A 12,085-nucleotide genomic window follows, 5' to 3' on the forward strand; every position below is an offset into this window, starting at 1 on the left:
GACCCGCTCCTTGGCTGTTCTATGAGGGTTGGGAATCCTGGAAAAGGACGGGGGGAATCACGGAGAAATTAATTCCCCAATAGCCGGGGCCCAGCCTACAGCTCCTCACGTCCACTCGGGGCTCTGCAAGGTCTATTTAGGGGGTCGCTGTGCTCCCTGGAAACCCCAGGCTGTGGCCTCAGCTCCCACCCACCCCACATGAAGCACCACTGCCGGAGTTCCCCTACGCCCACTGTCCTTGGCCAGCTCACTAGCAGTGCTGCTTCTGGAGGGTTGCAGCCAATCCAGGCTTCAGCCCTGTCTCCACCCCCATCCCTGCCCCTCCAGTCTGAGAATCCACTTCCTGGTACGCTTTCCTCTGCCCTCTTGAACTGGAGTCCATTTGCTTTCACTCAGCCTGGGTCCAGATGCTTTCAATGAATGAGAACGTCTGGTCCTGCGGTTTTGATTCCAATCTGGAACATTTTCTTTCAAAGCAGGAGCAAGGAAACAGCTGATACCTGCCTTTCTCTTTGTCTACCCTCACAGATCCCTCCAAACGCTATCTATGCCCCCACCCAGGTCTCTCCTGGGCCCCCAGCCTTTCCAGGGATCCCCAGCCCCGTGCTGCCTGGCTGCAGGTTTTATTACTCGTGCTGCCCTTTGCTCCCGCTTAGGCTAATTGAGGCTGGCACACGAGTAGGGGCTGCTAATGGGCTTCCTCTGCACAGGCTCTCAGCCGGCAGATGGAAGGGACGTGATTGCCTCCTTTCCCGACCATTAAGCGGAGCAGCCAACACCACGCACAGCTCCTGGCTGAGCAGCAGGGCATATGGACCAGCCGGGGACATGGGGGCTGGGAGTTCTCCTACCCCAACCCTGCTCAGTTAGCAAAGGCATCAGGGGCTGTGGCTGGCTGAGAGGTCAGGGACAACCAACTGTCAGACTTCCTGCCAGAGGCTCAGCCCAGGCTGTCTTCACATGTATCCCTTCCAGCAGACCCCGAGGGCCTCTGGGAAGAGTCCCCTTGCTCCTGGCCCTGGACAGGAGATGGGGAGATCGGCTAGGGTAGCCCAGCCCAGGGACTCTGGTGGGGGTTCTCATATAGGATAAAGAAGCAAGGGTCACCCACTCCTGGAACACTGCCCTCCCTCTGCACTCCCATGAACCCTATACAGATACATCTTCCAGAATTTGTCTTAAACTTCTCCTTCTCTGGGCAGCCCTCTCTGATGTCCCAAACGAGGTCAGATGTCCCAATATATATTCTCACAGCACCTTGAGCTTCCCTTATCACTCATCAAAATTACAATTACTGCAATAAGGGATGGAATGTACACACAATAACTCGAATTGGTGAGACAAAGTTACTTTATTTTCCATCGCTGACCACTTCTTGATCCAGGTTGTCCATCCCTGCTCATCGTTTGGTGGGTGTGGGGGTCTTAAGGGGTGGAGGGAGTGGTGATCAACTTACCATTAAACAGTAATTCCATTTAAAAGTCCCTTTTAGCACTATTTCTTCCATCCTCCTTCCTTGGATGGCCTTGGGATGGGGGAAGTTTGTGTCTCCTTGTGGCGGCCAGGGCAGGGCCCCTAGCCCACCTGCTGTCCTCTGGGTTATTGTCAGCCTCCATGGGATATTCCCCTGGGCCACCTATCTCTGGGTGTCCAACCTGTTGCCCTCTGGTTGCACCTGATCTTTTCTGACATCAGATGGCACTCCCAGATGAGGTCCCAGCCTCTCCCACCACCTGCCCTCACGTGACCTCCTCATCCTAACTCCAGGCCTCTATGTCCACAATCCTTTCACACTTCTGCAATCTCCCCTCTGGGACACGTGGAACTCCCAGATCCTCTGCTGTGGTGGAGACAGGGCATTGGCAGCCGGGAACACTGATTAAGAACCGCCCTGCACAGCTCCCTCAACCAGAGCTGCACCACGTCTGACCCAGGGCCACGCCAAACCCGGACCTTCTCTGGGAGGTTTATCTTCATCTCAGGCCACACACAGAAGTCAGTCCACAAGCCCCAATATTCTCAGGTCCTCCACACCTACCTGGGGATATTTATTTCTCACCTGTCCCTGCTCTGAAGTTTGACCCAGTGAGGGTGACATGGAGGAAGAAGGAGGCTCACAGCCTCCCCTATCTCCCAAGAAGCCAGGAAGAGCTTCCCCCTTCCTGCTGTTGGGGATCCCTTTGGGTTCCCCAAAATGCTTCCTGTACAGCTTGTAGAACCCTGAGCCCAAATAAACCTCCTTTTTTAAATAAATTACCCAGCCTCAGGTATCACTTTATAGCAATGCAAAAGGACAAACAGAAAGCCCTAGCTTAAAGCTATGGCCAGGCCTCCAAGCTTGGCGCTGCTGATGCAAAGAATTATTTCATAAATGCAACAAAAAGCATTTTATCTCTACAAATTAAGCTGTCAAGACTATGGTTTCACGAAGGCCTTTTAAAAGCCACGCAATGACCTCTTTGCTCCAGAATCACTCAGTTTCTTTTATGCTTTCTTGAATATGAAGGAAAGGTGAGGAGAGACAGCTTTCAAACTCGGTTTTTAAAATAACCTTAGCAGCTCACTGCAAAGGTGAACCATTGCTCACGTGCAACTCGTGAAGAAGAGGTGGTGGATCCCTGAATCCGGTGATCTCTCAAGGCCCTCCCAGTTCTGCCAGTCAGTGGTGGTTATGACCTAGCAAAGGAGCAAGATCAATATACAAACAACTGCAGTGTAAGGCAGGGCCCAGAGAGTGCTACAGAAAGGTGCAAGGGCCCTTAGAAGTCGAACAGAGAAGAGGATTCATCAATTAGAGTGTGAGTTCTCAACAGTTTTTTTTAGCCTATGACCCCAGTAATGCTTTCTCTTGCTGTCTGAAGTATAATTCCATTAATCCAGAACAGTTTGTTAACCTAACTTTTGGCAGTTTATGGACAAAAAACAATAGACATGTTGAGTATGACTTTTCAAACTACACATTTTCTCTTGCCACCCACCCATCCACACTTCACACAGATTCAGATGAAGCCCCCGCAGGAGGAAGAGGGTGTTGGGTGGGTTATTAAAGTCAGGGGAGGCTTCAGGGGTGGTGTCGAGGCAGGGCTTGAGAGATGAGTGACATCCAAACAGATAGGAGTGGGAGTTTCCAGGCAAAGGGACCCGCAGTAGCAGATGGGCAGGGGAGGAGAGGGGTGGTGTGCTCGGAGTCTGGCTGGCAGTGGGGTACACAGAGGGGAGCAGTGGAAGATGAGGCCAGGAGGATCATTCTTGGATCCCAGGCTGGGGAATCTGTACCTGGAGCTGAAAGGTGCGCTGAAGACTGACTCGGGGCTGAGCAGGGAGAGTTTGCCCAGCTGAGTGGAAAGGGCCTGACCTTCCAGAATGTGGATTCTCTGGCCTTTTACTCTTCCCTCCTTCCCTCCCCCTACCAGCCTGACCCTGGGGACTGAGTTAAGCTTCTGGGAGAGGAGTTCATCTGAAGCCCAGTCTTCCCCTGGAACCCTGCCCAACGCAGGCCTGCAGATACACTCTGCAAAAGCTTTCACGAGGCCTGTAGCTGAAAGAACAGAAGGAATCAAATGTAAAGATATTATACTGTCCACTGTATATAACAGAAAATCAAACTCAAAATTACTTAAATAGGAAATCTATTGACTCATGAAATTGGAATCCCCAGGGGAAATGTCAGCTTCAGGAGGGGTTTCACCCAGAGGCTGGTAATGTCTCATAATCCTTGGCTACATTTCTTTGTGATTCTCTCCACTCTCCTTTTCTAATGTATCAGGCCCATTCTCAGATTGAATTCCTTCACAATAGCAAAATGTGTGCTAGCACCTCCGGGGTCACATGCTTCCTTTTTCATAACCAAGGAAGTTTAAAAGGCTTTTCTTACTCCCAACTTTCACCACAAATCCCAACTTTCTCTCTGATTGGACCAACTTACATCACAAGGTAGCTCTCAAGCCAATCACCATGGTCAAGAGAATCCTATGCATTGATTGGCTTGGTGCTGGGTTATATGCCTTTTCCTTACCCAATCACTGGGGCCAGGGAAGGTAAGAATACTGTCATTGGCTTAGCTCATTAGGGACCAACCCAGAAGTTGAGTCCAGCTCAGGTAACAGGGCTGCTCTGCAGTGAGAGAGGGGTGAATGGATGCTGGGGAAGCAGACAACACTGCAGTCCAACACAGATGTCTATTTTGCTTTTCTCATGAAAGGCTGGGTGAGCGAGAGAAGAGATTAGAATTAGAACTTCCAGAGTAATTTGAAGGCCACCCATAGACTTAACTCGCCCATATCCCCAAGGTCAGACAAAATTGTGGGTTGGCTATAATATATTCTTTCATCTTTCCTTCTCTTTCCTTTTTCTCTTCAATCTCTCTTTTCCTTCCCTATTCCCCCTCTAGTGTTTCCTTATCCCCTGGCTTGCCTGACTTCTTTTCTTTTCTCTATTCCTTCCCATCTCTCCATCATCACAGTGCTGTATTGCCCGTCAATCCTGAATCTCTCCAGTGCCTGGGTCTTTTATCTCAAGCTCATCCTTCCCTCCCTGTGCACATCTCCAGCCACCCTCTCCCGATGCCTCTGAGTTCAATTTCATCTCCTCCAAATTGCTTTATTGGTTCTACAGAAAAACAAGGCCAGCTAGAGCCATTATGGGTGCATACGGTGTGCATTAGACTCAAAAAATATTTAAGGAAAATACTGTGGTAAATGGAATCAATAAACTTCACATCAAACTTTCACCAGGAAGAGGGAGAAGGCTACCTCCAGTTAAGTGTGCCAGGAAACTGCTCACCATTCAGCAGCAAGAGCCGGAGGCTTCTTCACTGCCCCTCCCACAGTGCACATCTGTCTGAGCAAGCTGTGGACTCCTAGTACCCCAGCCTCCCTCTTTCCCAGCTGCACCTGGCTCTGACCACACCTCGCCTCTCCCCTCCCCATCCTCACTTCTCGTCTCTGCTGCTGAAGATCCCAATGGCTTCCACACGAACCCCTTTCCCCCCAGAGTGTAGTCGATCAGTGGTGCTGATGAAGAAAGGGACACGATGATGAGGAGAGAGGGAAGAGGACGAGGGGAACAGAGGCATTTGCATTGTGGTATTTTTAGACCCAAAGGTGAAATCTTTCATAATTGTAATTTTTTCTTGAAAGAAAATGAGAGTTTGATGGGTGGTGCTTGTGCCCCTACCTCCTCTTTGTGCTCTCCCTGCAACAGACAGCGAAGACAAGAGGAAAGAGCAACACAGAAAAGAGAGGAGAGCAAACCAGAGAGGAATTTGTCCTACAAACCTGGGGTCTCCAAGAGCCTTCCACCTGCCCCCAAAGCTTTGGTATGGTGGATTTCAGGAAGGATGAACCGAGGCTAAGGTCACACTGGGAATCTGGGCTGTCTCCCAAGCACTGGGTCGCCCTGAAGACCTGTTTGCTATGAGAGAGGGAAGAACATGACTATAGGAATCAGCTTCCTTTAACAACACTTTTATCACCTCCCTAGTCTATCCAAGTGCTTTCGCATACTCTCCAGTGCCTTTTGGATTAAAAAGCAGCTAGTACTCCCAGGTCCTGCAGGAGAAGTATCCCTTCCTCCGGAAGGGTATCCCCTTCTGGGCCCTCCACCTACTAATATTCCCCCAAAACCTCTCAGGAACCTTATTCTACCCCATGCAACTTAATGAGCTGACCTTCTCCCACACCATGTCCTGTGAGAGTGCTGCCTCTCACACAGAACACAGCAGCACGACTCCACCTGGGAGAGCTCCAGGGGGAGAGGGGAGGAGCAAGTGGGGAGAAGCAGCAAATCAGAGGGAAAGACACCAGAAACAGAGCCCTAGCTCTACCACCAACTGCATGAATTTAAACAACCACTACCGATGAAGACCTCAGTTTTCCCAAATTACAATAAAGGGGTGAATAGATCAAAGGATTTTAGGCTAGGATCCAGGAATCCCCTGAAATTCCACTGTTGTTTGTAAGTGTGCTTTTCTGGTAACAGGCTTCATCACAACCTCAAAGGGGTCTAAGAGCCCAAAAAGTTGAGAGAGAACCATAGAGGGTGCCAGTGGCCAAATTTACATGTGGCTCAAGTGTTCTAAGCCTTCCCAAACCTCCAGGTGGGATAGCTGCTCAGAGTCCTGGCTTTGTCCCCTGAAGATGTACCTTGGAGTGCCCTCCCTAATGCCCACATGTTGCCTTTACAGGGCTGCTGTGTCACCTTTCTCTGTAGCTGATACCAGCATATTCTTCCTTTTAGTATAGTTTAGGCAGGCTCCTTTTATTACAATAAATCTTATTGAAAATGAATAAAATGAAAATAACATTAAGTTGGTCAGGTTCTCAAAAATCCTACCAATTCCACTCAAAGTAGCAAAGCTGCTTAGTTGGAGTCCAAATTACCTCTTCCTAGAGTGACTGCTATCTTCACAGATGGGCCAACGTCTTCATAGGCACTAGTTTTGGTCATTTCCCATCAAACTACCTTTGTCCCCAAACCAGCCTCTAATCCCCATCATCATAGGCTCCAGGTGCCATGTTGCCTCTGGGCACCCAGACACTAAACTCCCTAAACATCTTGCCTCATTCGAGGACAAACATTTTCTTTAAAACTAAGACTTTCACCTGGGTACAGTGGTGCATGCCTGTAATCCCAGCTACTTGGGACTATGGGGTGGAAGGATAGCTTGAGCCCAGGAGGTCAAGACCAGCTTGAGCGACATAGCAAGACCCTGTCTCTAAAAATTAAAAAAAAAAAAAGAAGACTCTTCATTTTCTGATCAAATGCCAATTATAGTGACTCAAGCCTCTTAGGTGCTCAAAAAATAGACATTGAATTGATAAGTAAGTGAACAAATGAATCAATTAGTAAATTAGTGAAGTAAATGAATGAAAGCTTCACTTCTGTTACTCTCCCAAATCCCATTTCTCCTAGGCTAGAGACCTCTGACTCAATTCCCATATAGGCCCAGTGATTTGCGAGTCATTTCTGATCCCTCTGAGCCAGTGAATGGCTGAACCCTCCTGTGTCTGGTACAGATCAATCCACCACTGAACCCTTCTTGAACAATAAACTGATGTCTTTCCTCTGTAATAGAAAATTTAAGTATTTCTTCCACCTGGTTTTCTCTCTCTCTTCTTTCTCCTTTCATCTGAGACTTCAGTTAAATATATGCTAGGCTTTCTCATTTTGTCCTCCTTATCTTTTACCCTCTTTTCTGTATTTTCCATCTTTTTTTCTCTCAGTGCTACACTCTGAACCATTTCTTCTGACCTTAGTTCCAATTCAGTAATTTTCTCTTTAGCTGTGTTTAATCTGTTTTAAAACTCACCCATCAAGTTATTCATTTTAGCTACTGCATTTTAGTTCTAGAATTCCTTTTTTAAAAATTTGTTATGTATTTAATAGTTTTCAGTTCCCTGCTGAAGTTTTCAAGCTAGTATTTTTTATTTCTTTGAACATAGTTAGCATAGTTATTTTATAGTCTATGTCTAATAATTCCAATATCTGAAGCCTGCATGACTCTGTTTCTATTGTCTATTGTTTCTACTGGTACTTGGTCATAGTGTCTTGTTCCCTTATGTATTGGTCATCTTAGAATGTGTGTATGACATTCACCTCACCCCAGCTACTATGTCTCTAATCTCCTCAGAGAACTTTGAGGATGGAGGACATAAATTCAAGGGGTTGCTATTCCTGTCAGGATGCCATTTCACATTGTTGTTCAAAGTCCAGTCGGAAAACTACTCAAAGAGGTCTGAAACTGGGACCCAGTCTTGTCAATACCTGCCCCACTCTTGGAAAGTACTGAAGTGTGCTTGAGGGTTGTGGGGGCAGTGGGGATGGAGGAGTGGTAAGGTAAGAGACTTCTGGGAGACTTCTTCCCACTTTATCACAAACACCAAACCATGGTCCCACCCAAAGGCATCAGTGTCACCTCCTGAGCAACCATAGAAGAGGAGACTTTCAACCAAGCTTGCCTAGACAAGGCAAGGATGAAATCAGGCTTCAGAGGTTGCAAAACTGTCACCTGGCAGAGCAACATTCAGTCTGTTAATGTATTTTATTCATGTATTCATTTGTTGTTTTAAAGTACTGCTCAGAACCAGCAGATTTAGACCAACTTTTAGAAATAGGAAATTTAGCTTCTCTTTAAAGATCAGAGGTTCTGGTAACACTGAGCCCTGATACCAGGAGGTAACAATTGGCTGGAGCTAAGAAGCAGCCATCCCTGAGAAGTAAGTGCTCTTCAGGAGCTGCATTTACCACCACTCAGGCAACAAACGAATTTGCACTTATTCTGCCCACTTCACTTAATTACTGCCTGGCCCTGTAAGAATTTAATTTTTCAGTCCTTGACCTAGAGAAAAGACAGTGTGTAATTCCGATCCCTAGGAGTTGCCAAGACTGAGACAGACAGCACACAGTCAGTAGAGCAAGAGATCAGAAAGGCAGGGGACCTCTCAGAGGCTCCTGCTGACCCTGGGGGAATGTGCCACAGGGTCTGCCCGGCCCCTCCCCAGGTTCCTGGCAAGGCCTCCCTACCTAGGCCAGGTGACTGTGTCTAATGCAGCCTGGCCATTTCCTGTGAGACCAACCTTGGGCAAATCATTTAACATCTCTAAGCCTCTATTTCCTCATCTGTAAAATGAGAATGGTCATAGTTCCAGATCCATAGGATTGTTGTGAAGTTAAATGAGGTAATGGATGAAAAAGCCCTAGCATAACATCCCATAGATAACAGGGATGTCTGCTGCTTCTCCCCGCCCTGCCTACTCTCACCCTCCATGGGTGCCCTTAGTACCAGAGACTGCAAGGGCCAGAGTCACCACCATCCTCTTTGATGTGTAAATGATGAAATCAAGGCCCAGAGAGAAGGAGGTTCCCCTAGATGCTGCAGTGTGAGCATCCACCCTTGGTCCAATGACACAAATCTGTCCAGGCCAACTTAGGCTCAAAGAAGGGACCAATCACAGCCAGGAATGAAGTGAGATAGGAGGGAAGGCTTCCTGGAGGTGGCGAACTCTAAGCAGGATTTGGAAGGAAATATGGAACTCAGATTGGCAAGGAAAGGGGTTTTCTTATATGCTGCTCCCCATAACCCACACTTTGAGTCACCAAAACTGAAAGCATTTTACTGTCTTTGAGCTCCAAACAATAGTCCCTAACCCCATCCTTACCCAACTGCCCTGTCCCAACAAATGGACTCAAAATACCCTTACCTGCTCTCCTACTTCTAACTAGAACTAGGAGACAGACAGACAGACAGACACACACACACACATACACACACACATACACACACACACACACACACACACAGATATGTTTGTCTTCTCCTCTTGTGGGGCCCTTTCATCACCAGCTCATTTTTCCCGTAGAGAATCCCCAAACTGATACAACTCAAGACATTCCATATCAGAATTAAGTTTTCTCTAAGGCAGTGATCAAAGTGATCTTATTTACCAAGGAAATTAAGAAGGCTCCAGGAGGAATTGCCATCTAGAACCAAACTCATCAAACTCAGGTGCTTTCGTTTGTTTTTTTCTAATGAGTTTTAAGTTGGGCTCCCCTTGGGACACTGAGCAAAGCCTGCCGCTTCCTGAAGTTTCTTCCTTCCCACTTCCTACCACTCTTCAGCCAGGCTCTCAGGACCCTCTCAGTCAACCCACCCTCTCCCTGCACCTCCCAGAGAGCTCTCCTCACCTTCCAGACTTCTCCTTGGGCTGCTGTCTCCTTACCATCTCCTCGACTGCTGCAGCTGCCACCACCAACATGCACACACACACACGTGCATGCACACACACATACACACATGCACACACATGCATGCATACACGCACACACACGTGCACACACACAGGCACACACACATGCACACACACACGTGCATGCACACACACTCTGCCGTCGCCACTCGTGGGGTTCTCTCTCTGCCTTTGTGGCAATATGGCTTCCCTCTTCCCTTCCACTGGAACCACTATGGCCCAAGCCATGGTCAGTTCTCTGTCCTTATCTTCTCTGACCTCTCGGTGGCCTTTGACCCAAGAGAGCCCCCTTCCTTCTGGAAACACTCTCTCCTCTGGGCTTCCCTAACCTCCACTGACCTGGTTCTCCCCTCTCCAACTCCTTCTCAGTCCCGTTGTCAGACATCTTTCCCTGACCTCAAAATGCTGGAACAGGAGGTTCTCAGGTTAACTGCAGTTTCACCACATCCTCACCAACACTGCATCTTATTTTTATTTTTAAAAATCTTTGCTAATCTGAAGGCAAAATACTGTTTTGTTGTTTACATTTCTATTTCTTTCCTGTAGGATGACTCGCTAGGGCCTTGCTGTAGGCCATGGCAAAAAGTTTGGGCTTTCTTCAAAACTCCAACAGAGGAGTAGCATAATTCAATTTTCATCTTCACAAGTCCCTCTGGCTGGCGAGAGGAGGCTGGACTGAAAGGAGACAAGGACAGCAGTGCCGGCAAGAGAGGACAGTCGCGTGGGCTGGGGAGACAGTGCAGGGCTGAGAAACGGAGGGACCTGCATGGGATGGTGGTGAGGGTGCTGGAATGAGGGGAGGGGAAATCAGGGATGACCCTTGGGTTTTCAGCCTTAGTAACCGGAAGAGTAGTAACAGCTACCACTTACAGGGGATGGCCGTGCATCACATGCTGCTGCACAGGTTATGCATGTTTTCATCCACTTCTGCTCCTCCACTCTGGGGAACAGGCGCTGTTGGCTTCCCAAGCCATGGTCAGTTCTCTAAATACATGCCCAGTGTCAAGGTTGCTGTGTTTTTTGGTGGTCTATCAAGAAGGATGAAGAGGTGCTGAAGAAGAACTGCCTGCATATCGTCGTGGAGACTCCAGGCCGTATCCTAGCCCTGGCTGGAAATAAGAGCCTCAACCTCAAACACATTAAACACTTTATTTCAAATGAATGTGATAAGATGTTTGAACAGCTCAACATGTGTCGGGATGTCCAGGAAATTTTTCGCATGACCCCACCTTGAGAAGCCGGTCATGATGTTCAGGGCTACCTTGAGCAAAGAGATCCGTCCAGTCTGCCACAAGTTCATGCAAGATCCAGTGGAGATCTTTGTGGATAATGAGATGAAGTTGATGCTGCATGGGTCGCAGCAGTACTACATGAAACTGAAGGACAACCAGAAGAACTGGAAGCTCTATGACCTTCTGAATGTCCTTGAGTTCAACCAGGTAATGATCTTTTTGAAGTCTGTGCAGCGGCGCATTGCCTCGGCCCAGCTACTGGGTGGAGCAAAACTTCCCAGCCATTGCCATCCACCGCGGGATGCCCCAGGGCTCTCTCAGTATCAGCAGTTTAAAGATTTTCAATGGTGAATTCTTGTGGCTACCAACCTATTTGGCCAAGGTATGGACATTGAGCGGGTGAACATTGCTTTTAATTATGACATGCCTGAGGATTCTGACACCTACCTGCATTGGGTGGCCAGAGCCAGCCAGTTTGGCACCAAGGGCTTGGCTATCACATTTGTGTCTGACGAGAATGATGCCAAGATCCTCAATGACATGCAGGATCGCTTTGAGGTCAATCGTAGTGATCTGCCTGATGAGAGAGACATCTTCTCCTACTTTGAACAGACATGGTAAAGGACATGGTAGAGGACACATTGCAGAATGTGACTGTCTGTCCTTCAGGAGAGGACACATCAGGGTGGGGTTGAAGGAGACAACAGTGCCCCCACCCCTGACAGCCCCCACCCCATGGCTTCCTTCTTTTGCATCACCACCACTCCTGAACCCCCATTTCTGATTTGTCAGAATGGCTTTTTAACAAAACTAAAAACAATATATATATATAAAATATTATATATTATACTTTATTATATGCTATAAATATACATATATATACTATACTCATATTATATACTATAAATATTTCATAGTTGAGGGCACTGAGCCCAGCAAGGCCGTGCCAGAGCCAGAATTCCAACCCTGGTGGTCTGGCTTCAGAATCCACACTCCCGGTAGCGACACTAATGGCCTCTATTGAGAGAGTTGAGCACTTAGTGAGACAGAGAAGACTAGGGGTGGAGGGGGGTGGTCCCAGGGTGGGAACCCCCAGGGTCGGGGCCC

At 48.0% G+C, this 12,085-nt stretch overlaps 1 pseudogene; it reads left to right on the forward strand.

Moving 5' to 3' along the window:
- The first annotated feature begins 10,621 nt into the window (after positions 1 to 10,621).
- LOC100580190 lies at positions 10,622 to 11,599 on the forward strand (annotated as a pseudogene).
- Positions 11,600 to 12,085: the final 486 nt, after the last annotated feature.

This window comes from Nomascus leucogenys, chromosome 15 (genome assembly GCF_006542625.1).
Source record: "Nomascus leucogenys isolate Asia chromosome 15, Asia_NLE_v1, whole genome shotgun sequence".
Lineage (NCBI taxonomy): Eukaryota > Metazoa > Chordata > Mammalia > Primates > Hylobatidae > Nomascus > Nomascus leucogenys.